Here is a 26,659-nt window from a genome sequence, read left to right as displayed (position 1 = left end):
CCCCGACGTCTGTCACTTACACTGTTTGTATCACGAGCTCAGTGCTACTTATGAGAAGCAACTACAGTTTTCCTGTCCCATTTCCCCCCACCCTCCCCTGCATTGCATATATGTAATATTCAACAAAGCAAAGAATGATGGTGGGGGTGCTCTGCTGACATGCCATGGGCAAGTCCTGGGTTGATGCAAACCACTGTTACTCCTTGCAGCCAAGGTTCCATCTGCTAAGGAGCTGCCCATCATACTTAGACAGTTACTGGTGTTGCCAGTGCTGGATATCCAAGAAATCTTGGTCATACGGAAATGGTGATCTCATCTCTGGAGGTGTTTGAAAGACACAGAGACATGGTGCCGAGGGAAATGGTTTAGCACCAGACTTGATAGAGTTAGATAATAGTTGGACTTAATGATCTTAAAGGTCTTTTTTAACTGCAGTGATTCTATGACTCTATGGTCAATGCTCCTGCAGGCAAGCAGGGTTTTCTCTCCAGGGGGACCTTTGCCAAAGGACAGGATTAGATATGTCTTCCATCTGCAAGCTGCTGAATTTTGCTAAACTTTACTTGGGGGTGCCTGGCTGCACCCTACATCTGGATCTCATAAGGTGGCCACAGCTGTGGCCATCTCAGTGCCAACACCACAGGAAATCCTAGTGAATGGAACCTAAACAAGGCTCCAATTTCTGCAGAACAGAGGTTGCAGCTCCTGGCAGCAGGTGCTCAGAAAACAAATGATGGCCAGGCTGTAAACATCCAGCAAGGAGCTCAAACGCTTCTAGGAGTCACAATCTTTAGGCTCTTGACCATCTAATTCCACCCACAAAACCTGATGGTCACTTATTAATTTTGATGGGGCCACTGTCTGGTGCCAGTATTTTATTTGACTAGAAGAGGGACGTGCTTTCCTGAAGGTTAGTTGAGAAGCATGACATGTGCGTGCGTGTGTATAAAAACATAGAGTAATTTTGGTTGGAAAAGACCTTTAAGATCATCAAGTCCAGCCATTCTCTAACTGTACCAAGGCTGGTCCCTCGTCACCACATCTCTGCAGCTGTTAAACCCCTCCAGGGATGGGGATTCAACCACAAAAATCACCATTCCTGTATGACCAAGATTTCTTGGATATCCAGCACTGGCAACACCAGTAACTAAGTATGATGGGCAGCTCCTCAGCAGATGGAACCTTGACTGCAAGGAGTAACAGTGGTTTGCATCAACCCAGGACTTGTCCATGGCATGTCAGCAGAACCACCCCCCACCCCTCCAGCTTCCTTTCAGGTAGTGGTAGAGAGCAGGAAGATTTCCCCTCAGCCTCCTCTTCTCCAGGCTAAGCGGTGATAATACAGGAGGCTGTGTGATTATAAAACAAAAAGATGGGATCACCACCTGCCCATGTTCTTGTGATAAGCAGATGAGGAACGTTTGTCAAAACATCAGTTCCCACATGCAGGAGGTACTTGTGAGATATAAACAGACGCGCTGGAGCCCAAGATCCGCTGTCATTCCAGGCAAGTCCCCTCAAACTCGGCGCTGGGTGGGGATAGATGCACTACCCCCTGCTCCGTACGATGCCATAGGCGGAGGGCCCAGCACAGCCGGGGGCTTTATTCTCTGCCTCACAACAGCAGTGCCGAGACGAGCTGTGGTGCGGTCACCGCTCAGCCCCGCGGCGGGGCCGAGCCGCACAAAAGGCCCCACTCCGGGGCTGCGCAGGGTACTCCCCACCCTAGGGAGCGGCCCCTGGCTTTTTGCTGGGCACAGTGCGCGGGGAACGGGAGAGGCTGCGGGGGATGCGCGGAAGCTCCGCGGGCTCATTGAGCGCGGGTGGCCGAACAAAGACAGCGGTGGCGGCCAGCCCTACCCGCTCCATTCCCTCCCCCGCCCCCCTAGCCCCCGAACCCCCACATCCCCCCTACTCTCAGATACGCTCCGAGCGCAACAGGCACCGCGCCCCGCCAAGCCTCTGCCCCGCAGGGGTGCCCGGAGCAGCTCGGTCCCGTTCTAACCCCACCACCCTCTTCCTCCCTCCCTTCCACCGGCGCCTCCCGCCGCTTCTCCCCCCGCCCGCCCCTTGTTCGCTGCGTCTGTTTGTACTTTAGCTGATCCACTAATCCCCCGAGAGAGCCTATTTGTAGTGAAGAGTATCTATAGGGGGCGAGGCTGGTCCATGTGGGTTTGTGCCATTGGTTTGTAAGGAGAGACCCCGCCTATTGCCAAAAAAAAAAAAAAAAAAGGTGGAAAAAAAAACCCAAAAAACAAGAAAAGCAGTGAGAGCCGCTTACCTCTCCCTCTGCTCAAGTACCGCGGAGCAGGGGGAGCGTCCGCTCCGCCCAGCACCGCCTGGGCACTTTCCCCGTTATAAAAAAAAAGAAAAGGAAAAAAAAAAAAGGAGGGAGGGTGGTTTAAACAAAAAAAAAAAAAAAAAAAAAGGAAAGGATTAAAAAAAAAGGGGGGGAAGAGGAGGAAAAAAGAAAAGAAAGGAGGGAAAAGGGGGGAGGGAAGCTAAAACCTGAGGGTGAACGACAAAAACGAGGGAAAAGGGAAAGAGAGGAAAATAGGGGAGGGGAGGAGAAAAAGTGGGGGAAATAAGGAAGAAAAAAAAGAGGTGAAGAAAAAAGGAGGAAAAGGGGAGAAAAAGAGGGGGGTGAAAGGAGGAAAAAAGAGGTAAAGAAAAAAGGGGGGAAGGGAAGGGAAAAGGGGGGAGGGGAAATAAAAGGAGGAAAAGAAAAAAAAAAAGGAAGGGAAAAAGATAAGGAAGGGAGGGAAAAAGGAAGAAACACAAAACAAAAAAGGGAGGAAAAAGGTAAAAAAGGAAAAGAGGGGAAGAAAAAAGAGAGGAGGGAGGAGGGAAAGGAGAGGAAAAAAAATGGAGGGGAAAGGGGGGAAAAAAAAGGGGGGGGGGGGTGAAAGCAGCGACCCTCCCCCCCAGTTGCAATTAGCATCCTCCCCGCTGCTGCTGGGCGTCTCGGCGGGGCTCCGCTGGCCCCGTCCGCTCCCGGCGCGGCGGCGGGCGGAGCAGGAGAGCGGAGCGGAGAAGCGCGGGGGGGGGGGGGGGAAGGATTAAGTTGGTGTGTGTCTCTTTTTTTTTTTTTTTTTTTTTTTTTTTTTTTTTTCTGTGGTGGTGGTGGTGGGTTTTTTTTTCGTGCGGTGTACGAGCGACTGGCGTTTTTAAGGTGGATCTCCGACAGCTTGGTGGATGCGGGAAGGGATGCGGCGTTGAGGAGCGGTGCGGGGCTGCCGGCGGAGCCGAGCAGGTAATGGGGAAGCGATGATGGTGGTGGAGTCCAGGGTGTACAGAGGACAAGGAAAAGCGAGGACATCTTTGCTTTGGATGGAGGACAACAAAAATACAAGGGGAAAAGGAGGGTGGGATATGTGTGTGGGTGATAGTGATGGGAGGCGGCCGCGTAAATTCCGCGGGTGGCGGCGGAGCGAAGTGGGGAAATCTTTTGTTGTGCCGGGCCCCGCATTGTTTACTTAGTACTGAGAGCCGGCGGCAACATCTGCCGGGGGATTAACGGGGAGGAGGCGGCTGGAAAGTTTGGGAAAGGCGGGGATGGGGAAAGGGGGGGGGACGACGACCCCGCGGCGCAGCCGCCAGCTCCGCGTCCCCCGGACGCCGCATCCGCGAGGGGCTGGCGGCTGCGATTTTGGGATTTTTGTGTTAGTAAGGGCGATTTAGCTGTTTCATAGCGGCGGGGGGGGGACATAAATAAATAATTGAGTCCCTGCGCAGCTCTCCGCGTATGACCCGCGGAGGTGCGCAAGGCGGTACGCGGAGCCGTGCCTGGCTCCTTCCTTCCTTCCCACACCCCTCCCCATCCTCCTTCTACACCCCGCAGGGCTCAAAATGCTCCAGTTCCCTCTGTATTTATTTTTTATGGTTTCTTTGGTGTTGGTTTTTGGTTTTTTACGTTTAAACCCTCTGTCGCCGGGGAGGAAAAGGTGGTGGACGGGGCGGGGGGGGGGGGAGGGTGGGCGGGCGTACGGGCACATTTACGCGTTGCTCTTTTGAGTAAAAATAATACACACATCACATTCGGCCCCCCCCCCCCCCCTTCAACTTGCTGGACTTGGGGAAAAGAATGGCCTTTTGTCCTGCCAAGTACAAAATCCTGCCCTGGGGCTGAGCCTTGGGTACTTTGTTTGGTCCCGTGGCTCTGCCTGGTTGGGTTTGGGGAGGAGGGAAAAAAGTGGGAGATGGAGATCTCAAAGTAGTGGAAGTAAATTTCAAGCTGCACTTCGGCGCTGCCTTTTGAATCGCCTGCGATGAATGTACGTAGCTCTAATTGAAGTACTTTTAATCATTCACACTTGATTAAGTGCACCGAGACCAGAGGAGAGGGATACACCCAGCTCCCTCCATCCTGAGGGATGGTATGACATTTTAATCCTGTGTTTTAAAAAAGGTTAGCAAAGCAGGGGAGGGGGAAATATATTTAAAAAGAACAAAATCACCCAACCCAACCCCGGTAGCCGGGAAGGGTTATAATGGGCCGTTGTTTCCATACAGATGGTGGCTCACCGATGGGATTGAAACCGCAGCTTATTGCCCAGATTTTAGGGTCGGGGGGTGGGGAGAGAAGGGGAAAATAAAGGCAAGTACTTTTCAGTTTGTTGAAGCAGAGCAAAGAAAATCATGCTGGACGAGATGCCTTGGTGACAAAATGCTTTTGTTCCTGTTTCCATCAGTGCGTAAGGGCGCCGACCTGCTTTAGCATTCCTTAAAGGTCTCTTTCCCAAGGAAAATTGAAGACGGGCTCATTACAGGGGAGTGTGTTCAGAATGCTATGAGGTGTTTATGGATTCTGAGGTGATTGTTGGATCGCAGACGTTTCAATTACGCATCCTGTAGTGGGGGGAAGAAATAATAAATAATGATTTGTGGCGATGTGTAATCTGTTATTACCATAAAGCTGATTTGTGCTGGAGCTCCAGAGCTGGCCGGGGGAATGGCTTCGTCCGTGGGGCTCGAGCCTTAAACAAAGATTGGTATTCTTTGCCTCCCAAAACTTTCTGCTGCCTGAAGTTCCTGGGAAAGGGATTGTTCAGGAAGCATCAGTGAGCGGCAAGTATTTTTTTGTGGAAAATGCGGTGTCGTAAATGTCTTCTTAGAAAGGGGGTTTTGATTTGGGGACCCCTTGGTGAACCCCACCTGTTAGTAGCGGGGGCAGAGGTTGGCTGCCAGGATCAGCAAAGCCAGACGTGTCGGGGGGTTGAGGGTGGTTAGTAGCTCGATCTGAGCTCGTCCAGCCGTAGGCAAGCAAAGTATCTTCCCCTTTAAAAGTTCTAACCGAGTATTTCTGCAACTGAGTAGAAAACAGGATAGTTCAGGCAGAGCAGTGAGACGCTCCAGAGCTTTGAAGTGCGAGTTGCAGGAGCCTTTGACTTTCCGTTTTCCCCTAAAATGTCAGCCTGAGATGCTTCCTCAGTCCAGGCTTTTGTCATTGCGTTACAGCATACAGATTGTTGATGGGGTTTTCTTGCTCCAGCTTTCCCTGGGTTTAAGGTAGTTATCTTCCCAGCCAAGCCCATTCGGGATCTCCAAGGACCCTCTGGAGTATGATGCCCCACAGAGCTGCAGCCTTCCAGCCATGTTTGCTGGCTGATTCCTCTTATCCCACCTGCTTTTCCACTCCTGTATTTCCTAACTGGAAAACATTCAAAGGAATTTCCCTCCATAGCACAGACCATGGTGTTTAATGCTGTGGTTTCACTAGAGACTTGTCTCCGAGGTCCAGTGATAATATTCTTTGTATCAGGAAAAACATCAGCCTCAGGTCCTAGGCAGGGACTGGAAGCAGAATACTGAAACCTTTGGCCAGGAAAGTAGATTAATCCATCACGCTGGCTGCAGTTCAAATCAAACTTCTCCAGTTCAGCTGACTGGTAAGAATGTGTGCTTTAAGGAAAAAACCACCCTGAATCTGGGTTTGCCCAGCCCTGTGGAAAGGGTGGGTTAATTTTCACTGGGTTTTGGTGGTGTTTTCTAGCTGTGGCAGTTAAAAGCAGCTTCATGTGTAAGCAGAAGAAATGGAAAAGCTGCTCTAAACAGCACTGGCAGTTTGTGAGTGTTTTGTTAAAATCTGGTGGATGATGCCATCTCTTAAAATCTGATAGGTGTCATGTTTACTCCTCACATCAGATCTAGCAAGTATTCCTTTCTTTGCTTGATATTCTGTCTGTAGTAAGTTGAGAGCAGAGCTGCTGGTGAGGGGCTTCTTAACCTGGGGTGATTATTACACCTGCCCTAGAAATTTGGGATCGTAGAATGTTACGGGTTGGAAAGGAGCTCTAGAGATCGTCTAGTCCAATCCCACTGCCAAAGCAGGATGCAGCAGCTCTCCTCCCTCCTGCCCCTAAAATCCCACCTTTTTGGTATGTTTGGTTATTTGGCAGAGCTATAGAACAGCACCCTGAGCTCAGCATCCTGGCCGCTGGGATTTGGAAGCAACAGCGTAAGGACATGTGATATGAATCTTAGAATGTTTTATGCCTCTTCTGATGCTCAGTTTTGTCATGAGAAGGATGAAGCCCTGTGAAATACCTTTTATTTCCTCAGTGCAGCCCACTTCACTCTTCAATGAAAATTATTGTTGCTCTAAAGATGTTTGGATGAAAGGCTCAAACAGGATGAATGGCATCAGGGCTCCCAGAAGGACAAGGACTGTGCAGGATAGTTTTGGGGGTCCGCTCTTGCAGGGAACACTGAACGTTTGGAGGAGAGGTTTTGGCAGGTCAGTGCTAGTTTTGTTCTTGACACAAAAATTTTCACCAGGAACTGGTGTTTTCTCCACAGCTGTACATGATCCTAGAAGATGTAATTTCAGAGTGCACTTTGTCACACCCATATTGTGCCTGGGCCAACTCTCATTCCTTCTCCCCTTTTCCTGTGGTGCATTGTTTTCTTCCTTCTCCTCTGCCAGAGGAAATAACATGAGCTTTAGGTGAAAGGATGAGAAATGCCATCACCATCCTTTGCCCCAGCAAGGGCATGGAAACCTTCCTGTTACACACCCTGCATGCATCTCCCTTCTGTTTAGTCCCATCATGGTGTGGAGACCAGCATCTCTGGCATTTTACAGAGTACCAGGAAGACACCAGATAACATTTTCTATGAAGTCAACGGAGTTTTTGATAACAGAGCACAGATGAGTCAGTTGTTATTTATTTAGTTCTCCAGTGACTGATGATGCTTTAAGACTGTACACTCCCCTTTCTCGCACCCTGAGCCTTGATGATTTCTTAAGAACCAGGAATTGTTTTCACAGCGTTAAACATCTGGAGTTTCTGTAATTACTTTTCAGTTTCTCCTCTCTGACACAGTAATGCTGGAGGGATGTTGTGTTTGGGAAACATGGTGGTGAGATTGCAAAGGCAAAGGTGAAAGTTCCTAGTTTGGAGGAGAGGCTGTTGAGACACTGAAATTTCATTTTGTTATGTTCCTCTTCATGGCAAGAGGGATGTGAACTGAAATTTGTTCGCTGTCCTACTTGATCTTTGTGTTTTGAGACTGAGAAATAATCCCAGGATTTGGTGTTGACTTGGGTCAGTTGTGTTTATTGTACTTGGTCTGGTGAGGGAGAAGCACGGTGGTGCTGTGTGGGAAGATCTCAGTGGTCCTGCTGGCAAAGCTGGAGGTGTTGGTTTGCTCATTAGTGACTGGGTTGTATTATTTATTGGATTGTTAAAAAGAGACATCTGGAAGAGTTAGAAGGGAAAGACCTGTGGTGGAACCAGAGTGGTCTGGTTGTTATGTCTGACTTTGATGGACCCATCAACCCCTAACAGAAATCAGCTGTGCTGCTGTGTGGCGGAGTTGCCAGCTTCGTGGATTTTTACTGGGTGTTTAGCCCATCCTGAAATTTCATCCAGGAGCCAAACCCACTCCAGGGTGATGCCAGACTTGTTGCTGCTTTGTGGTTTTGCTGGGGGAGGACCTGGGTGGTACGCCACCACCTTTCAGCTGCTCCACAGCTGATGGGAGCTGTGTGCACGTGCACTACGCAGTTATTTTGAGTATTCACCCTTGTGTTTCAAATAGATGGTCTTCTGGGTGGAGCAAGGTAGGCATCTTGACAGGCATCCATAAAGTCCCATCTGTTCTGGGACTTTACTATAAAATGCAAATAAAATCCAAGTTCCTTGAATACATAGGGAGTAGATTTTAATTATTAATGACTTGCTCCTCCAGCCTCATCTGGCAGTAATTTCACATATCCTTTAAGCCAATAAAAGCCAGTGGTCCTGCTGAAAGTAACTGCTCTGCTTACTTCTGAGCTTCTGCCCATCCCCTCCCACCAGAAGGAGGTTTTTTTATGGTTACAGCAACCAGCTTCATTGCTGAGTTTTGGTTTCTGCTGCAAGCCAGGTCCTCTCCCATCCTGAGCAACATGAGATAAGGAAAGGCCTTTGCCACCATGGTAGCCAAATCAAGGCTGAAGACCTCATGCTCTTCAGACTCAAGTGCAGAGCACGCAGGGTACCTTGGCTGTGAGGTTTTTGTGGAGATGCTGGTAGGAACCTCACTGAATTGGTTTTTCACAGGAGGACTGCAGCAGTGGCTCCCGTGTATGTTAACTTGTGCAATGTTGTCAAACACTCAGCCACTATTTTCTTTGCAACAACGCATACCAATTATTACTTAAACAGACCCTTGAAACACAGTGCAGAGGGAGAACGTGTGGATTAGAGACATAATATTTACAAGGAGCCAAATCTTTAATGAGACCAGGAATCATGCAGATGGAGTCTCTGTTGCTAAGTGTAACAGATATGTAATGGGTGCTGCCTGTCATTTTTATTTGACTTTTTTCTCTTTTTTTTTGGTTGTTTTTTTTTAGTGACCTGTTCATTTGGGGAAAAGAGGAGCTTCTGTGCTGAGGAGGCGGGCACAAAACTGTAGGAACCCCCAAAATTAGCCTGGCTTTTTGGTTATTACTGTAATAATAACTATAATGCATGGCTTTGCAAGGTATAGGTGACCCTGGATGGGAGTAGGGGTTGAGCCTCTTTCAAAGGCTTGTGGGCTTTGGGAACAGTGATGGGTCTACAAGAAGTATGGGGTCAGGCCTGAAAAAGCCAGGTGGAGGAGATGAAACTTAGATTTCATGCAGTTGATGCACTGGTGGAGCTGACCACGTGATTTTTAGGGCAGAAAATAAACCATCCCAGCAATGAATCACACCTGTGACTCTTGCACAGGTGTTGTGCTGTGGGGGTGTGATGAGCTCTGCAGGTGACCCTGCTTTAGCAGGGGCATTGCACTAAATGATCTCCAGAGGTCTTTTCCACCTCCTGCTGTTCACTATCCACATACCTGGCTGAGGCTTCCCTAAGGTGTGAGCTCTCTGTGCCACCATATCTGCTGTGGTTGATGCATGAGGAATACTTCTGGGGATGAAGAGTTTATGTTCCAGGTAAAATTTTTAATTTGGCCTTCTACAGGCTCCTTTGGCTAACTGCATCTTTGCTTTCCTCATCAACAGCTTCCTCTGCTTTTATCAGCATACCCTTTAGTTTTACAAGGGGGACGGGGAGGTGGGGAATATCCTTGGGTTTGTGTTAGCTGGAGGGAAAAACCTGTAAATTCCCCTGTAAAAACATGCTAGGGCAAATATAAGAGGTGGCAGAGGTACCTGTAGAGTTGTCATGAAGTGTTGACTGTTTTATTATTTTTGTGCTGAAAATGAGGTTCTGCATGAGAGGGATGCTGGAATTAATCAGCAATTTAAGCAGTTATTAGGCTGAATACTGGATATTACACTTAAAAGGTGAGAGACTTGAGCTTTGCTGTGATTAGTTGTGAATAAAATTAATTCAATATATGTAAAACCAAACCCCCTTCTCATCAGCTTTCACCATCCTGCAGTTACCTGCAGTTTCATATCTTGTGGCACAAGCCTGTAGAGGTTTTACATTTACCACCTGTCTGAGCTAGTAGCTCTTTGCATGCAAACATGGTGGAACATTTGAGCCTGAAATTAGGGTATCCAGAAGTTGAGTGCTGGAGTATCTGTGCCAACTTGAGCTTTTATTCTTTCCTAATAAGAGGAGCATTTCTCAGCTGAAATACCTGTTTTACCTATTTTTCTGTTCCTAGAAGGAAACAAGTGTTTTTTTAAAGACTCTGTAATATTACTCTGAGGTGACTTACCAAGATTCTTGTGTGTCTGGTGGCCCTGTGGGCCAGGTCAGGCAGCACTGTGGCATGCTGCAGCCATGTCAGGGCATCCAGAGTGGCGGTGCCTATTGATTTTTTTAGGCAATTTGGAATTATTCTGACATACTTTTCCCATCTGTAATATTTGAAGAGAAGAAAGTATAGATCTCTATCTCTCTATCTGGACAACAAAAGCTGCAGGTGTTAGAAAGAAGCAGCACAGAGAGCTTTGGGGAGACAAAGTGCAATTTTAGCTTTGTCTAGCCAAAAGTTCAACATATTTCTTGAATTTGTGCTGTCTTGGAGGTGACCCAGCTTCACAAAATACTAGTTCCAGCCTTGCTTGGAGCATGGAATCTCACTCACGTTTAGCTCCAGGCAGGGAGGTTGCAGCCAGTGATTTTTGTAGCAGTTTCTGAAAAAAAAATGTAGGTGAATGATGTATCAGGAGGAAGATTCTGGACGAGTGGGTCTCTGCTTGCATGTTGCACCTTTAGCCACCCTTCCACCCTCTGCTCCGGGCTATTGAAGTTTCTGAATGCCAAAGCAGGGTGCACAGCCCTTATGATATGGTCTGTGTTGCACATCTGAGTGCCAGAGGGGGAAATTGATAGAGAATACAAATCATAGCATGAGGAAGGAGGCAAAGGAATGCAGCAAGAAGCTGTGGCTGGTAGTGGTGAGAACAACCAACAGGTTCTGTAAAACAGTAGAAATAAAATTGGGTTACTAGGTGAAGCTGGTAGAAAAGACCAAAAAAGTACTACTTACTTGGTGTGGGTTTGGTGGGGTTTTGGTGGGTTGGGCTTTTTTGTTTGGTGGGGGGAGGATTGTTGTGGTTCATAGAATCGTGGAATGATTTGGTTTGGAAGGGACCTTAAAGGTCATCTAGTTCCACCCCCACCTGCCATAGGCAGGAACCACTAGAGCAGGTTCCTCAAAGCCCCATCTCAACCTAGCCTTGAACACTTGCAGGGATGGGGCATCCATAACTTCTTTGGGTAACCTGTTCTAACGTCGTAACCACCCTCATGGGGAAGAATTTTTTTCCCTAATGTCTGATCTAAATTAAGCTTCTTCCAGTTTAAAACTGTTACCCCTCAGCTTGTCACTGGGATTGTGGTAGAAGTGAACAATAAACAGCTTCTGCTTTAGTCAGACCTTTGGACATCGGTCCTGGTTGTCCAGGATCTGGTTATCCAGTTCTTCAGTCTCTCACTGAACAGGTGAGAGTAAACTGATCCAGTAATGCTCATTTTTCACCAGGTCTTGAAATACTGGAGAAATCCTGTAGTAAAACTGATCTTGTATTAGTGTGGACAAGCAGTAAATGGGCCAGGCTGAGCAACACAGACCTGTCAGCTTAACCTGAGTCCTGGGCAAACAGTTTGAGGCACAGGAAGGGGACTTGTTCCATGGAAGGAGTGCAGGATGGTGCAGTCAGTCTCGATCAGCTTGAGTTTAGGGCAGCATATCCTTTAGAGCTGACTTCCCTTTTTTGATTTTAAGAGCTTGATGATGTGATGTGTGATTGATGACAGTAACTATGGGGCTTTTCATTCCTTTAAGATGCAGCAAGAAATGCAGCCAGGTACAGCATCACTATTCTGGCTGGGGATGTGCAAAAGAGGGACTGTCTGGGACCCAGCTCTCAAAATACAGTTGTAAACCCAGAAATCATCTCCAAGCATGCATTTCTAGCAGCTTCTCTTGAGCACTCGCTTTCTGTCCTGCTGCTGCTTAACATGTCTGTGAGCAAGCTGCAATACAGCCGAGAGTCACCGCTGCTGGAGCTCGAAATGTCACTAAGATTGGGAGAGCGGTAAATAATGTAAAGGAGTGACCGCTGGTGAAAGCAATTTGTATTGCTTGGATACAAGCAAGTCATATTTCTCAGATGGCCAACTGTAAATTTCTCTATCTGAGAGCAAACAACACGGGCTGTACCTCCAGGATGCTGTCTGGAGAAATCCTGTCCTTTAGTGAGGAGCGGAGAGTCATGAGCCAGCCCTGCTAATAAGATATTATGGCCTAAGGTCTGGTGCGCTCCTCACCTGTGCCGGCGGGGGGCTGCCAGGCTGGAGCAGGGACGTGGCAGCCGCCGTGTCCCCAGCGCCTGGTGCTGTGGGAATGCTGAAGTAGTCGGGAAGGGTCCAGGACCTCTGTTCGCTTGGCTTGTCTGCAAGAGTGGTGGAAGGTAAATTAAGGCAATTAGTGTTGTCACAGGGAAAATAAATTGAATAATGAAGAGTCTCAGGTCTAGCAGGTGAAGTTTTAACAAGACTTCATAGCTGGAAGGTGAAGCTAAGGAAAGGAGAGAGGTGAGGTCTGTATTTTCACTACTATTGATGCTGGAAGAGGCTGCTGAACGTGCAGGTGGTTTCTGCACCTTTGGAAATGCCAAATTCAGGGATGTTTAGTGATTGATGTGAATGATACTTGATGACACTCAAGTAAGGATTAATATAGGTAAGTAAGCATGCAGTGTATCAGCTGGAAAACCACAGTGGTCTCTTCTGACCTCAAAATTCACAGAAGTTCATAGTTTAAATGAGAGCTTCCCAGCACAGGCATTGTATATTTCCTTCAAGACTTGCAGAGAGGAGACCTGCATCTGAAGGTGAAGATTGCAGGATGTGACCATTAGTGCTCAGGAAAGATTGTAGGTTCTTCATTTCCTTAAAAAAATTCCTTTTATCCAGTGTAGGGATGAGTTACCTCCAGCAGCAGGTACTTAGCACCAGGTAAGAAGTGAGCAGGGGCTGTGTTAGCCCCATATCATGGCTGATGTCTGGGTCAGTGTGAATTGATTTAGATGGAAGAAGGAAACACGGTAGAATTACCTTTCTCTCTCTGTTTGTTTGGGTTTTTTTAATACTCATGTGCTTTATCCAATTGTGCAAAATTATTCAGACACTGGGTCAGCTCTTGGTGGCCATGGGACTTCAGAAATAGCTTCAGCCCTGGTGAGAAACTTCTGAGCAGAACAACCCAGCTAGGAATGTAAACTTCAAAGATTTAAAACTCCATGTTGCTTGTGTCGTGGTTGGAAGAAAATCAGTGTCATTGTGTGCACATTTTGAAGCAAGAATGTACAGCTGGATGTTTGCAGAGATACTCTGCTTCCAGGTGAGCTTGCAGATCAGTCTCATCCATCATTCATGGGTGAGGTTTGTGGGATCTCTGGGCTTTAGTCCACGTTCTTCTTGATTATGCAGGAGCTGTTGTGGCAGGAGTGTTGTTTTGGATCCCTTATGTATGTGTGTGTGTATATATATATGGATGTATCTGCTGGGTTTACACTGGCTCTTTAGGTCCAGAAATTGAGTATGTCAGAAGCTTAGTTGCAAAGCAAATATGGAGCATGAAAACATGAGGCAGTGCCTGGCAATGTTGAATGTTTTATTTGGCCACTCAAGGTCTGGGTGTGCTGGGTGAAACTGGTGTAAAACAGGAGTTTGTTGGTGCAGTTTAAAGCAGGATCGTAAGACAGGCTCACACAGTAGCACAGCTTGGGCTAATGCTGTGAGTTAAGGACATTTAGATGTTTGGCTTTGTATGATTTAGCTTAAACAAACAAACATGGCATAATCTCATTACTCAAGCAAATGAAATAAACCCTTAAGGCACTTAAAACATGCTTATATTAATTAACTGTCAGACCAGTGAGGTCCAGACAGTACATCTACTCCTGTGTGTAACGTTACTTGCATGTAACAGAATGGGGAGTTACTCTGGGCTGGTGGTGGGGCTGGGATGTGGATTTAGTGGGAGTTGTGGGTGGAGAGAGCTGGAGGCACAGCAGGAGTTCTTTTGCTGCTGAGTACCAAGTTCACCATGTTAGCACAGGGGGTCCATATTTTTGTGTTGTGGTGCTGTCCTTCTGCTATCAAGGATGTGATTGTAAAGGTCCTTGTGGGGAGTGTAATAAACCCCCTGAAGTTGTTATTAAAAGCAATGTATTCCCATCTACCTTGTCTGATAGCGTAATGGATGTGACAAATCTAAGGCTGGAGAAAATCATAGAATACACTGGGTTGGAAGGGACCATGAAAAGTCATTTAGTACAACCCCGCTGCAGTGAGCAGGGACATCCCCAACTAGATCACATTGCTCAGAGCCCCATCAAGCCTGACCCTGAGTGTCTCCAGGGATGTGGACTCCACCTCCTCTCTAGGCAAACTGTTCCAGTGTCTCACCACCCTCACAGTAAAGAATTTCTTTCTATTATCCAGCCTAAATCTCCCCTCTTCCAGCTTAAAGCCATTGCCCCTCATACTATCACTACAAGCCCCTGAAAAAAGTCCCTCCGCAGCTTTCTTGTAGGCCCCCTTCAGGCACTGGAAGGCTGCTCTAAGGTCTCCCCAGAGCCTTCTCTTCTCCAGGCTGAAGAGTTCCAAATCTCACAGCCTGCCCCCATTGGTGAGGTGCACCAGACCTCTGGTCATCTTCATGGCCCTCCTCTGGACCCTTTCTTGTCCTTCTTGTGTTGAAAGCCCCAGGGAGGTCGGTGGTTTCTTTAGCATCCTGCTCATGGCAGTTCTTTCAGAGGAAAGCGAGAACTTTATGAACTTCAGGTTAACCCAGGAATTTTCTTGGGTTGTCTTTCTGTTTGGGCTTTGGTTAAGGCAGAGAAATGACTGACTGACGTGTGGTGTGTATGAAATCTGCAGTACCTAGCTATTTTCCTACAGATCTCTTAATAGAGATTAAACAGAAAATAAAGCAGAATGCATCAACAGTGATATTCCCATAAGCAATATTGTAACTTACATGCAGTGTAATTATATTTTGTACACTTGCCAATTAAGCAGTTATGCTTTAGAGAAAAAAATTACTTTCAAGAGATGGAAGAAAAGTCTTACAGCAAATCAAATAAAATCGACGCGTGTTGGAGGGCTTTGTGTACGCAGCTGAAATGTTAACCTTTCCTGCTGCGTTCAGGTTGTGGTATGCGTAACGATGCTCTGTGTCCTCTCGATCTTTGGGGACTAGAAAATGGCAGATAGGCAGAACAAAAACATGTGTTGCTTCCTCAGCTGTGTGCCATGTGAACCTGAGGTGATCAGGCAGCCCCTCTCTCCATCCTTGCTCCTGCTTGGTCACCCTGCCCCACTGTAGTTATCCATGGGGCAGCGATGTGTCCTTGTGGCCCAGAAGGCTAATGGTATTAAGAAGAGTATGGCCACTAGGTGAAGGGAGGTTCTCCTCTACCTCTACTCTGCCCTAGTGAAGCCTCATATGGGGAATTGTGTCCAGTTCTGGGCTTTGCAGTTCAAGAGAAAGAGGGAACTACTGGAGAGGATCCACTGAAGGTTGCAAAGATGCTGAGGGGGCTGGAGTATCTCTGTGAAGCAGGTAGAGAGACCTGGAGAAGAGCAGCCTGAGGGATGAGTGTCAAGAATAAGCTGTTAGTCTCTTTTCAGTGGTGTCCTGTGATAGGACAAGGGGCAATGGATACAAACTGGGACACAGGAAGTCCCACCTCAACAGAAAAACGTCTTTACTGTAAGGGTGCTGGATCCCTGGAGCTGGTTGTCCAGAGAGTTTGTGTAGTCTCCTTCTCTAGAGACTTTCAAGAACCATCTGGATGCACTCCTGCGTGATCCACCCTAGGCAATCCTGCTTTGGCAGAGGAGTTGGACTCGATGAGCTCTGAAGGTCCCTTCCAACCCCTACCACTCTATGATTCTAAGATGCGGGTGCCATTTGGGCAGGCATCTCCAGGTCAGGTCTGTCCACTTCTAAAGTCCAGAATGGACACCCCACAGCTCACAACTGCTGTAGCAGCCCCCATTTCTCTGTTACATCTTGTCTTTCCCTGTTTTGTTGACTGGTGTGTTGGAAAAGGACACTTGGGGAAAAGTGTGTTGGGCTTGGGCTGGTTTTGGTCTGTTTTCAGAGTTTTGCTTAGGGAAGTCATCTTTTCACCCCACACCTTTGGCAGTAACCCACCACATGATGGTGTGGGACCATGTTGAGCCTTATTTGTGATTAAAACCACACAAACTAACCACCTCCCAACAGTTCAGGGCTTCTTCCCCTCCATTGTCAGCAATGGAACCCACAGCCTTAGGAGCATGAAATTTCCCCACCTTGCTAGCAAATTGATGTTTACCTGTAATTTCATTTACAGTCCTTTGGTATCTTGGATACCTTCACCAGTTAGACCTGCTGTGAGGACTTGTGCAGAGCAGTCACTGAAGTGATCTCTTCCTTATACCTAAGGGAAAACAGTCTTACTTTGCTCTAGGACTAAGCCTACGCATGGTGGTGGGATATGTATCTGGTACCCAGCATGGTGTTGGGTGGTTGGCTGTGTTCAAGTGCTGCAAACCTAGACCTGAGTACCTGAAATAACTTGTGTGGAACTGTACCCAGAAATGCCAGTTTCCAGCATTTGGCCTTCTTGGGAATTAGCAAGAGCTCAGTAAAGACACAAGGAAGCCATCAAAGAATTGTTCCTTGCTGAGTGGATATCTGTTAATTCTCTTTCCTAATGTAAACTCGCTGCAAGGTGAGTGTTAGGGATTTTAAGTGGTGATAGAAGTAATGCGAGGTGTTGGGGTTTTTTTATTGCACTACGAACTCTTTATTTGAGGATTTCCAAACATTTTGTGGAGTGTAGGTGGGTTAATGAGCTGGCCAAGATCCTGCTGCCTGTCTGAAAGGGGAGAGGAGATCCTGTGCTTCTTGCTCCCCATGAGCTGTGGGAGGCTCTGCACATACAATCTCTCTTCTGTTTTTTTCCCTCTAAATCACTAAACACGTGTTTTTATTGGTAGCTCATTTTAAAAATCCCTTTATGTCACAGAGATTTAGCAATATCTCACTTTAAATGTGTCAAACAAATCCACTGAAGTAAAAAGGGACGTGCTGGCACCAGGACATGGCTGCTGGGCAAATTAATGAGTTGATGGTGGCCCTTGCTGTAGGACACATCAGTGTTTTCAGGCTGATCTCTTCTTATTGTAAGGCTGTAACCAGCCTGGAGCATTGTCTCCTGCGATGTGCATCTTTCCCAAAACTAGAAAACCCACCCTTCCTAACTGCTCTGATATCCTATCCTGAACTCTCTGGCACAAAACCAGACCTGTAAGTCAGATTAAGAAGGAATCTGAGCCGATCAGGTGTGAGCCTTTGAGGTGAGGCTGCATTTGTGAGGTGCAGGGCTGGCAGGGAGCATGCTGCCAGAGCTGTGTGAGCATGGGCTTTGTTGGACACACTGGGCTTCTGTACCTGCAGCCTTTGAAACTGTCCTATAAACTGCTTATGTTCTAAATGTTCATGTCCAAGCGTGCTTAGTGTGATTTATTACTTCAGCATGATGAATCTTCACGCTGTCGAAGACTTGGAGAAGGTGTTTGCCTGTGAACTCTTGTGGTGAGCCTTTAGTTTGAAGATGACAAAAAACAGTAAGATAAAAAAAGAGCCAAAAAGATGCTGTGGGAAGTGGAACATCTACCAACAAGACAAGGCTGAGAGACCTGGGTCTGCTCAGCTTGGAGGAGACTGAGAGGGGATCTTCTCAATACTTACTAATGTCTCTAAAGGGTAGGGGTCAAGAAGATGCAGCCGGACTCTTCTCAGTGATGCCTAGTGACAGACAAGGGGCAAGGAACACAAACTGCAACACAAACACAGGAGGTTCCATGTAAACATAAGGAAAAAAATCTTCATTTTGAAGGTGGCAGGGCACTGGAAGGGAGGTTGTGGAGTCTCCACTGGAGGTGTTGCAAACCTGCCTGGAGGTGTTCATGTGCGATTTACTTTAGGTGATCCTGCTTTAGCAGGGTTGTTGGACTGGATGATCTTCAGAGGTCCCTTCCAACCCCCACCATTCCATGCTTCTGTGAAAATAAGAGAAATTGAACTAAGTGTGGTGTGGAATAGCATTACCAGCAGCCATCCATATCCATTTTCCTGGAGCCTCATCACCTTCCTGGGTGGGTTGTGCCAGCTTCTGCCTTTCCCAGGTGTGCTCCGGGGAGGATGAGGATGCTCTTGGGCAGGCTGCCACTCACCCACTGCCATTCTGTGCCTGCTCCCCACTGTGCTTCTATGCCCCGTCTCCAGTGCTGGTGGTGAGCCTCTTGCCTTTCTGCTTCTGCCACCATCCCTTTGCTGTGCTGCACAGCAGAAATTGCTGGATGCAAACTGATGACCGCAGAGTTGGTTTTCTTTCCCCTCAAGTCCTGTGCAATATCTCCTCAGGAGGCTGGCAGCCCAGGCAAGTTTATTTCTGGCTCTTTATTTTTAGTCTGGTGCTTCTGGCCCCGCTGTTGACTCTCGCCACCGCTTTGCAATCCCATGGTGTGGAGCAGTGTAATGTGACAGGTTCATGGCCATGTGGGTTCATTTCTCCAGGACACTTGCCTTGCTCCTTCCCAGCATGCCCATGTTGGTGGGTATGAGCACAGAGCTCAGGCAGGTGTTGGGAAGTGATGAGGGTTAGTTTACATGATACAAGCAGTAAATTTCCTGGAGGGCAAAACAACTGTTCACACCCCACCATGTCCTCTGCAGGTGCGTTTTGCCAAGTGTTTCTTGCCTTCTTCACTGACTTTGTCACAGATTAATTCCTGGTTTTATTTTACTGCATCGCTCCCAGCAAGTTCAGGGGAATTGTCCTGATATTAAAATCATCTTTTTTGAGATCATGCACTTCATTGCTTTGAAAATCAGGCCATGAATCATACTAATACAAAGTAAGGCTAAACTGGATTTGAGGTAATTTTTTTTTCCCACCAAAGGCTTGCAGTAGCAAGCCTTCTGCTCAGGATACAGGACTCTGCAACTAACTGAAAGCAGGTTGTAGTCGGGTGGAGGTCAGTCTCTTCTCCCAGGAAAAAGTGGTATGACAAGAGGAAATGGCCTCAAGTTGTGCCAGGGGAGATTTAGGTTGGATATTAGGGGGAATTTCTTTCCCCAAAGGGTTTCCAAGCCCTGGAACAGGCTGCCCAGGGAATTGATGGGTTTAAAAGTCATGCAGATGTGGTGCTAAGGGACATGATTTAGTGGTAAGCTGGCAACACTGGTTGAACAATTGGACTTGATCTTAAAGTTTTTTCCAACCTCAAAGGACTTTTTTCAAGGGCTTGTAGTGATAGGACAAGAGGGAATGAGTGGATCGAAGCTGGAAGAGGGGAGATTTAGGGAGGATAGTAGAAAGAAATTCTTTACTGTAAGGGTGTTGAGACACTGGAACAGGTTGCCCAGGGAGGTTATGGATGGTGCAACACTGGAAGTGTTCAGGGCCAGGCTGGATGAGGCCTTGAGCAACCTCATCTAGAGGAAGGTGTCCCTGGTCATGGCAGCAGGGTTGGAACTAGATGATCTTGAAAGCCCCTTCCAACCCAAACCATTCTATGATTCTACATAAATTGTTCTACACCTTGGGTCCAGTTGAAGGATTTCCATGTCATACCTTGTGTTTACCAATGCCTCATCACTTTTCCTTTGCTCCCTCCCAACATCCTACACCTCTCTGGTAATTTTAGTTTGAGAATAAGCCGAGGTAAGCTCTGAGTATGAAGAGATGGTTATTACAATGGAATAATTACATTGTGGTACTTGATTTGTTAGCTAGAAGATTAGCCTGAAAGCAGAGGAGAAAACAAGTGTATTGTTGGCTGCAGGAAGTTATTTATGAGTTTTTACTTATATTTAAAGGAATTCCCCCTGTGATTTCAGCAGCCATGCAATTTATGGCCTTTCATGTTGGATAGCTGAGTAAATAAATAGAATAGAGACAACAAGAATAGAAAGGAATGGTACTAGGTTTTGTGGGTGTAAAGTTTCTGTTGTGGAATGCAGAAAGTGATGGCTTTCAAAAACCCAACTTGACAAGTCAACAAAAATAATGCATGGGTTGCATGGAAAAAAACCCAACGTGATCCCAGCATGTTCTGCATTAATTCTGTTAGGGCAGGAGAAATGCTTATAAACTCACATGCTCTGCAGGGGTGTTGTGTTATGTTGCTGTAATTTTTCCTTAAGTATCTTTATGCAGTACTCCTTCTATGGTTCCTTCTCCTGTTCCTGCTTCCACAAATCAAGCATCAAACAACATAGTCCAGGAGGGAGAAATGCTGTCTCTGCTGGATATCTAACACTGGGAACTGCTGGTGCTATTTGGTGTGGTGGCACTGTGGCAGATGGAGGAGGATGTGGGTCTGCTGGACATAGGTTAGGAAACACTCAAGAGATGAAGGGGAGAGATGTTTGGAGGTGGAGAAAGGTTTGGACAGGACTCCTCTGAAAAGGACTTTGCATTGTCACTGGAAAGATCACGTGTGGAATCTTCACTGAGAAGCCAATCTGAGTGGAGTTAGTGTGCCTTCTGCTGTCACAGAGAACATGAGGTTGGCATGGCACTTCTCCAGGCTGATGATCTGGGATGTCTGTGTGCCTGGGTTGCTCATGGACAGAGTGGAGTTACTAAATACCTGTCTTCCAGGAGCAGGCTCTAGCAGGAGCCGCATGTTATCACTTGACGATTAAATCTTGTCACTCCATACTTGGCATTTCCACCTTGTGTCCTGGGTCAGCTGGCTGCAGCAAAGTGGAAATAAAGGCAAGCCTCCTGCTCTGGCTCTGGAAAACGTCGGTGACGAGTGCGCTGGTTCTGTCAGGGGAAATCAGGGATGCTCCTGCGCCTCGGAGCGGCGGCAGGGGCCAGGCTCTGCTCTCTGCTGCACATCCATAGCGATGCTGACTTACACCAGCTGGTGACGTGTTCCAAAATTATGTTTCAGGGCAGCCTGGACATGGATCAGGCTTGCTGCACCTCCAGAGAGCTCATCAGGCTGAATTCCTACCTTTTCCAGGTGGCATGTCCTGGTGCTGGCAGTGACATGGGGAAAAAAAAAGTGCCAGGCAAAGCAATCCACTGACATATCCCAGGGCTTCATTTCATGAGCATAACCTTCAGGGTTTGAAGGAATTCTCCTGAGGGGAGAGGCCTGCTTGCAAGTACTGCATATACAGTGTCTGGTGGTTGGTTCCGTTACTGCTTCTTTGGAAATCATAGAATCATAAATTGTTTCAGTTGGAAAAGAACTCTGAGATCATTGAGTCCAACCATCAACCTAGGGCCTCCATAGTGACCAAACCATGTCCCAGAGTGGGAAAGGAGTCTTGTCTGAAGTCCACTCCACTTGTTTCAGTGGACAAAACTTGTAAGAAGACCTTGCCAAGGCTTGGAAAGTATTGTGGACTGGCTGAAGTTGAGTTAAACATTTAAAAACGTTCAAATTGCACATCTTGTTCTCCCTAGCACTGCAGACCAAAGGGTTTGGAGGGACTGGATTCCACAGTTCAGCAGGGATGGCAAGAAGCCAAAGCTGAGATGGTCCCATTCACATCTTAGTTGTTTGGTTGCTCCTGCATTTGTGTTTCTACATATAATAGCAACTGGGTAAGCTGAAAGGCAAAATTCAAATTCCTTGCTGTCCCTGCACTGCAGAAGAGTCTTGGTCAGGGAGCACTTTCCAGGTGCAGGGAATGGGAGTAATGCTGCCTTTGCTAGCAAGAAGGTTCATTTGCTCTGTGGGAGCTGTCCAAAGATTTGGGCAGGATAAAGAAAATTCTGTGCTGTCACATGCTGAGTGCCCTCACCTTGGGAGATGATGCTTCTGTGTCCTTTAAGAGGCTGTATGAAGGCACGAGCTTCAACATATGGTGTGGTAGATAACCAGCAGGATCTCCTCCAGTGGCTCATCTCACATGAGTCATACAGAAGACATGATTTAGGGGAATGATAGGAGTTGCTCAGAGGAGTTGAGTGGTGACTTTATTTTGCATACTTGAGAAACCCATTAAAAATTATGTTCTTGACTGTGGGATTAAACTTCCATTGGTTTTATTTAAGCAGTGTCATGACCCTGATCATCAGTGTTTTATCAGCAGAAGGTATTGGTAGATCCATAAAACAGAGGGTAGAAGTTCATGGAAGGATTATGTATTGATGTTTGTTGTTCCAAAGAGGGTCATTTGGGAACTCCCAGAAATCTTGGATGCTCTTTGCAATGGGTGGTGGAGGGAAGGGTAGAGGCCTAGGGCAATCACTTTGTTGTCCATCATAAGCTGAAGCCACCAGCATGTATTTTCACAGAATCACAGAGTGGTGGTTGGAAGGGACTTCTGGAGATTATCTAGTATAACACCCCTGCTAAAACAGGGTCATCTGGAACAGGTTTCCCAGGATCACAATGTCCTGGCAGATTTGGAATCTCTCCAGGGAAGGTGACTCCACAAGCTCTCCAGGCAGCCTGTCTCAGTGCTTTGTCACCCTCAAAGGAAGGTAGAATTTCCTGTGTTCTAGTTCATGACCATTGCCCCTTGTCTTATCACTGGGCATCACTGTAAAGACTCTGGCCCCATCCTCTTGACATCTGCCCTTTTGGTATTGATGAGCATTGTCATGAGGTCTTGGGTGGCAGGTTGGACTTGATGATCTTTGAGGTCTTTTCCAACCTTACTGATTCTATGATTCTGTGACAAGAATCCTTCTCAGTCTGCTCTTCCCCAGGCTAAAAAGCCACGGGTCTCTCAGCCTTTTCTTGTTGGTAGATGTTCTAGGCACCTCATCACCTTTGTACCCTCTGCTGGACTCTATTGAACTGGGGAGCCCAGAACTGGACCAGAACTGAGGGCACCTTGTGGACATCATCAGTTGTTATGGGCAGGTGGTGGGAGGTTTGGTGTTGAAGCCAATGCAAAGTTCCTCTTTTGTCATTAGTTACATGAAATTCCTTATGGCCTGTTGATGAATGTCTCACATGAATCCTCCAAGAAAATGCTGGTTGTGGTCCTGGCTATTTTCAGGCACGTTGCTTTGGATGCTTTCTCTGGTGTGCTCAGCAGAGAGGGCTGCCAGTGGGCCGTGTTGCATCCCTGTTGTCTGGCTCTGACGTGCTTTCTGCAGCACTAAGAGTCCCTTTAGTAATTTTCTGGTTTTTAAATACCGAGTCTACACCTAGAGTTGGTGATGGTGATTTATGTTCCAGTGACCGTGCTGTAATTTGCTGGGTTACGCACCAGAAAGTTGAGAGCATTAGGCTAAAGTCTTTCAATAACGTGCAACAAATTCTCTTCATCAAGAAGTAACTCTTGTATATGTTGTGTTGAGTAATTACATAGTGCAAGGAAGACTTGATACAGGAATTGTGGCTTAATCTCCTGCACTTCATTGCGTTTTCCCTGTGGTGGTAGTGAGAAATGGGAGGTATGTTTTATTTTCCAATTTGAGCGTGCTTGCCCAGGATGGCCTTGCTCTTAATGTTGTTTCACAGGGAGAGAATTTACAGTAGGGATTTCCATTAATGCTAATGAGAGCTGTGCCCATGCACTTCACTGGCCTGGTGAGAGAGAAGGAGAAATAATAATTGAATTCATTGTCTTCTAAAATAATAGTGACCCTAAAATGTCCATTGTGTTAGTGGGAAGGAACTGAGAATGGGAGCTCCCTTCATTGCTGTGTTTGACCATTCACTGGCACATGAGAGGGTTTTCCTTTGTCCCTATTCTCTGTTCTTTAAAAGAAAAGGGAAAGGGGAAAAAAAAAATCCCAAAGTGTGTTCTAACTGGGGAGAATAAGGTGTAATCAAAGAATCAGTTGGTCTTTTCTCCCAAGGAACAAGAGATAGAACAAGAGGAAACAGCCTCAAGTCACACCAGGTGAGGTATAGGTTGGACATTACGAAAGATTTCTTACCCCAAAGGGTTACCAAGCCCTGGAATGGGCTGCCCAGGGAAGTGATGGAGTCTCCATCCTTGGAAGCATTCAGAAAACCTGTAGATGTGTTGCTGAAGTTCAGTGGTGGACTTGTCAGTGCTGGGTTAGTGGTTGGACTTGATCTGAAAGGTTTCCTCCAACCAAAAATGATTCTGTGAATCTGTGGTTCAATGATTTAATAGTTATTGTGATTATAAACCAGAACATACAGGTTGAAACCATAAAGTTGTCTGTAATGAGTTGCAGTGGGTTTCCTTCATGCTTGTGATTAATACACTCTTCCATTTAAAGCCATTAGGTATAGTGCTGCACTTGATTTAAAGTAAGTGCAGTTAATATTTTTGGTTATAAATTTCAGGCATGCTGGTAAGAAATCATCAAAAAGCACCATTCTTCCTGTAAAGCAACCACAAATTCACATGAGTCCCTGTGCAAAACAAGAGGCAAGATCTGCTCCTGCAGCTGGGCTGTGCTGGTTGTGTGGTGGGGAGCTAGGGCGAGCGCGGCGTTAATGGGAGCTGTTGTGACACATCTTTTGTAGGGGAGCCTATCGAAAGGGAGTGAGGAAAGGGCTATACTTAATCAGTATAAATGTCAGTAGCATATTTTAATAAATTCTTGATTTTGCTTGGACTGTTTGCAATTGCATATTTAAAAGGAATCTGCCATCCCCTTCCGAAGGTATGTGACATTTAAAAGATCTGTAAAGAAGATTGGTTTGACAGCTTCAAATTACATTTGAAAGAGTTTTTTCCTTTCAAAACAGAAAATGAATACTTCCTATTCTAAATGTCACTGCAAAGACATAAACATGTTTAATCAAATTATATATTTAATTTATGTAAAATGTAATTTTTTATTCATGCAAGACACTCGGTTGTTACATTTTTACCATCTCCAAAGCTTTGCAAACTTGGTGAACTGCTGAATCTCTTGAATAAATCACTGTTCAACAGTTCTTCAGTCTTCTAAAACATCCATTGCTTTACTGTTGGATCTCCCCACTTACAGATCATAGAATCTTAGAGTGGTCTGGGTTGGAACAGATCCTAAAGATCGTCTAGTTCCAACCATCATTCCATGGGCAGCAACACCTTCCACTAGACCAGGTTGTTCAAGGCCAGGTTGGATGAGGCCTTGAGGGAGGGGATATCTGCAGCCTCCCTAGGCAACCTGTTCCAGTGGCTCACCACCCTCACTGGAAAGAATTTCTTCCTAACATCCAGTCTAAATCACCGCTCTTCTACCTTCGGTCCATTCCCTCTCATCGTATCACAACAAGTCCTTGTAAAAAGTCCTTTCCTGGCTTTCCTGTAGGCCCCTTCAGGTCATTCTAAGGTCTCCCCAGAGATATTTGTGTTTTGCCTCAGGCTGCCTTGCTGCTTTCTATATTTCCACTGAAATATATAGCAGGAATAAAATCCCAGATAAAAGGTAACCATTCAACATTCTGTATAGTTGTTGTCATGTTGTTAAAGTAACACATTGACTACTAACTTGGTATGAGACAAAGATGAAGAGGGAGCTGTGTCAGCAAGATTTGCTGAGGAAACCTGCAATACCAGAAGCCTTTGCTCACTGTACCCTTCTCTCTGCACTGCAGAAGCAGAAGTTGCCCAGAAATATTAACGTCATGAGAACTTCATTTTCCAAGTAAAAGAAACCATCCAGCCTCTTCCAAAAGAAGATTCACTTGCAGTATCTTTCACCAAAATGTAATGTTTAGCATTTGATGCTTTCACCCTGCATGTGCTCTGCTGTAGAGGGTTTAAATCCAGAATTAGAAGGAAGAGGAGACACACTGCAGGTAACTGAGCCACTGATGTGTCGGGAGATGGTGGATCCACACCATACACTAGCTCGAGCCTTGATACTGTAGGGTGTAGAATTACCATTGAACTGTAGAATGGCTTGAGTTGGAAGGGACCTTAAAGATCATCTAATTCCAACCCCCATGTCATGGGTAGGAACACCTCCCACTAGACCAGGTTGCTGAAATGCATCAGCCAAAAATGATTTTAAATGTTACATTTACCCATCAGTCCTAATTACTGTCTGTCTTTTAAGCTCTTGCTGACCCACAACCTACCATTTATTGTCTTTGCCCTATCAGGATTACACCCTACAGTTGCCATACTCCCAGAATCTCAGCAACATGATGCTTGGAAGGGACCTGTGGAGATCATCTAGTCCAACCTCCCTGACTAAAGCAGGGTCACCTAGAGCAGGCTGCCCAGGATCACAATGTCCAAATGTGTTTAGAATCTCTGCAAGGAAGGAGACTCCACAACCTCTCTGGGCAGCCTGCTCCAGTACTCTTACAAGCTGCAAAAAAGTCAAGTATGTGCAGAGACACAGATTTTTGCCACTGTGGATTCTTTTACACATCTGGTTGCATTCTTTAATGATATAGGATGCACAGTAAGTCCAGCTACTGCCATGCAAGAATATTGCTGGCAAACTGTAGAGAATGTTATAGCTGAAGGCAAAGACAGCTCAAAGAAGAGCAAAGGCAGGGCAAGTTCTATCAGCAGTTTGACACATCGCAGTGCTTGGTGGTTCCTCCAGTGTCTAAACTGCCCCATACATCTCCTGGTGGACACCTTTTCTGTGCAAGCTGCATGGAGCTGGTGGAGATGCTGTAGTCAGCCATGAATATCTCCCAGAACCAGCAGACTAGGAGAAGCAGTCAGGGGCTCAATTGTGTATAGATTGTTTAAAGTAATTCAAGACAGCAATGGAAAATACGTGGTAGAGCAG

The 26,659-nt window shown here is 46.5% G+C and overlaps 1 protein-coding gene across 1 annotated transcript in view; it reads left to right on the top strand.

The window, feature by feature from the left end:
• The first annotated feature begins 3,133 nt into the window (after window positions 1–3,133).
• The window catches only part of CTBP2 (C-terminal binding protein 2), a 148,068-nt gene continuing 124,542 nt past the window's right edge, over window positions 3,134–26,659 (top strand). Inside the window, exon 1 of the mRNA XM_009907115.2 lies at window positions 3,134–3,253. The gene's annotated coding sequence lies outside the window, so the exon portion shown is untranslated. The remainder of the gene's footprint in view (window positions 3,254–26,659) is intronic.

The sequence above is a fragment of the Dryobates pubescens genome, chromosome 30 (genome assembly GCF_014839835.1).
Source record: "Dryobates pubescens isolate bDryPub1 chromosome 30, bDryPub1.pri, whole genome shotgun sequence".
Taxonomy (NCBI): domain Eukaryota; kingdom Metazoa; phylum Chordata; class Aves; order Piciformes; family Picidae; genus Dryobates; species Dryobates pubescens.
The sequence above is the reverse complement of the archived record's forward strand: the minus strand, read 5'-3'. Positions and strand labels throughout refer to the sequence as shown.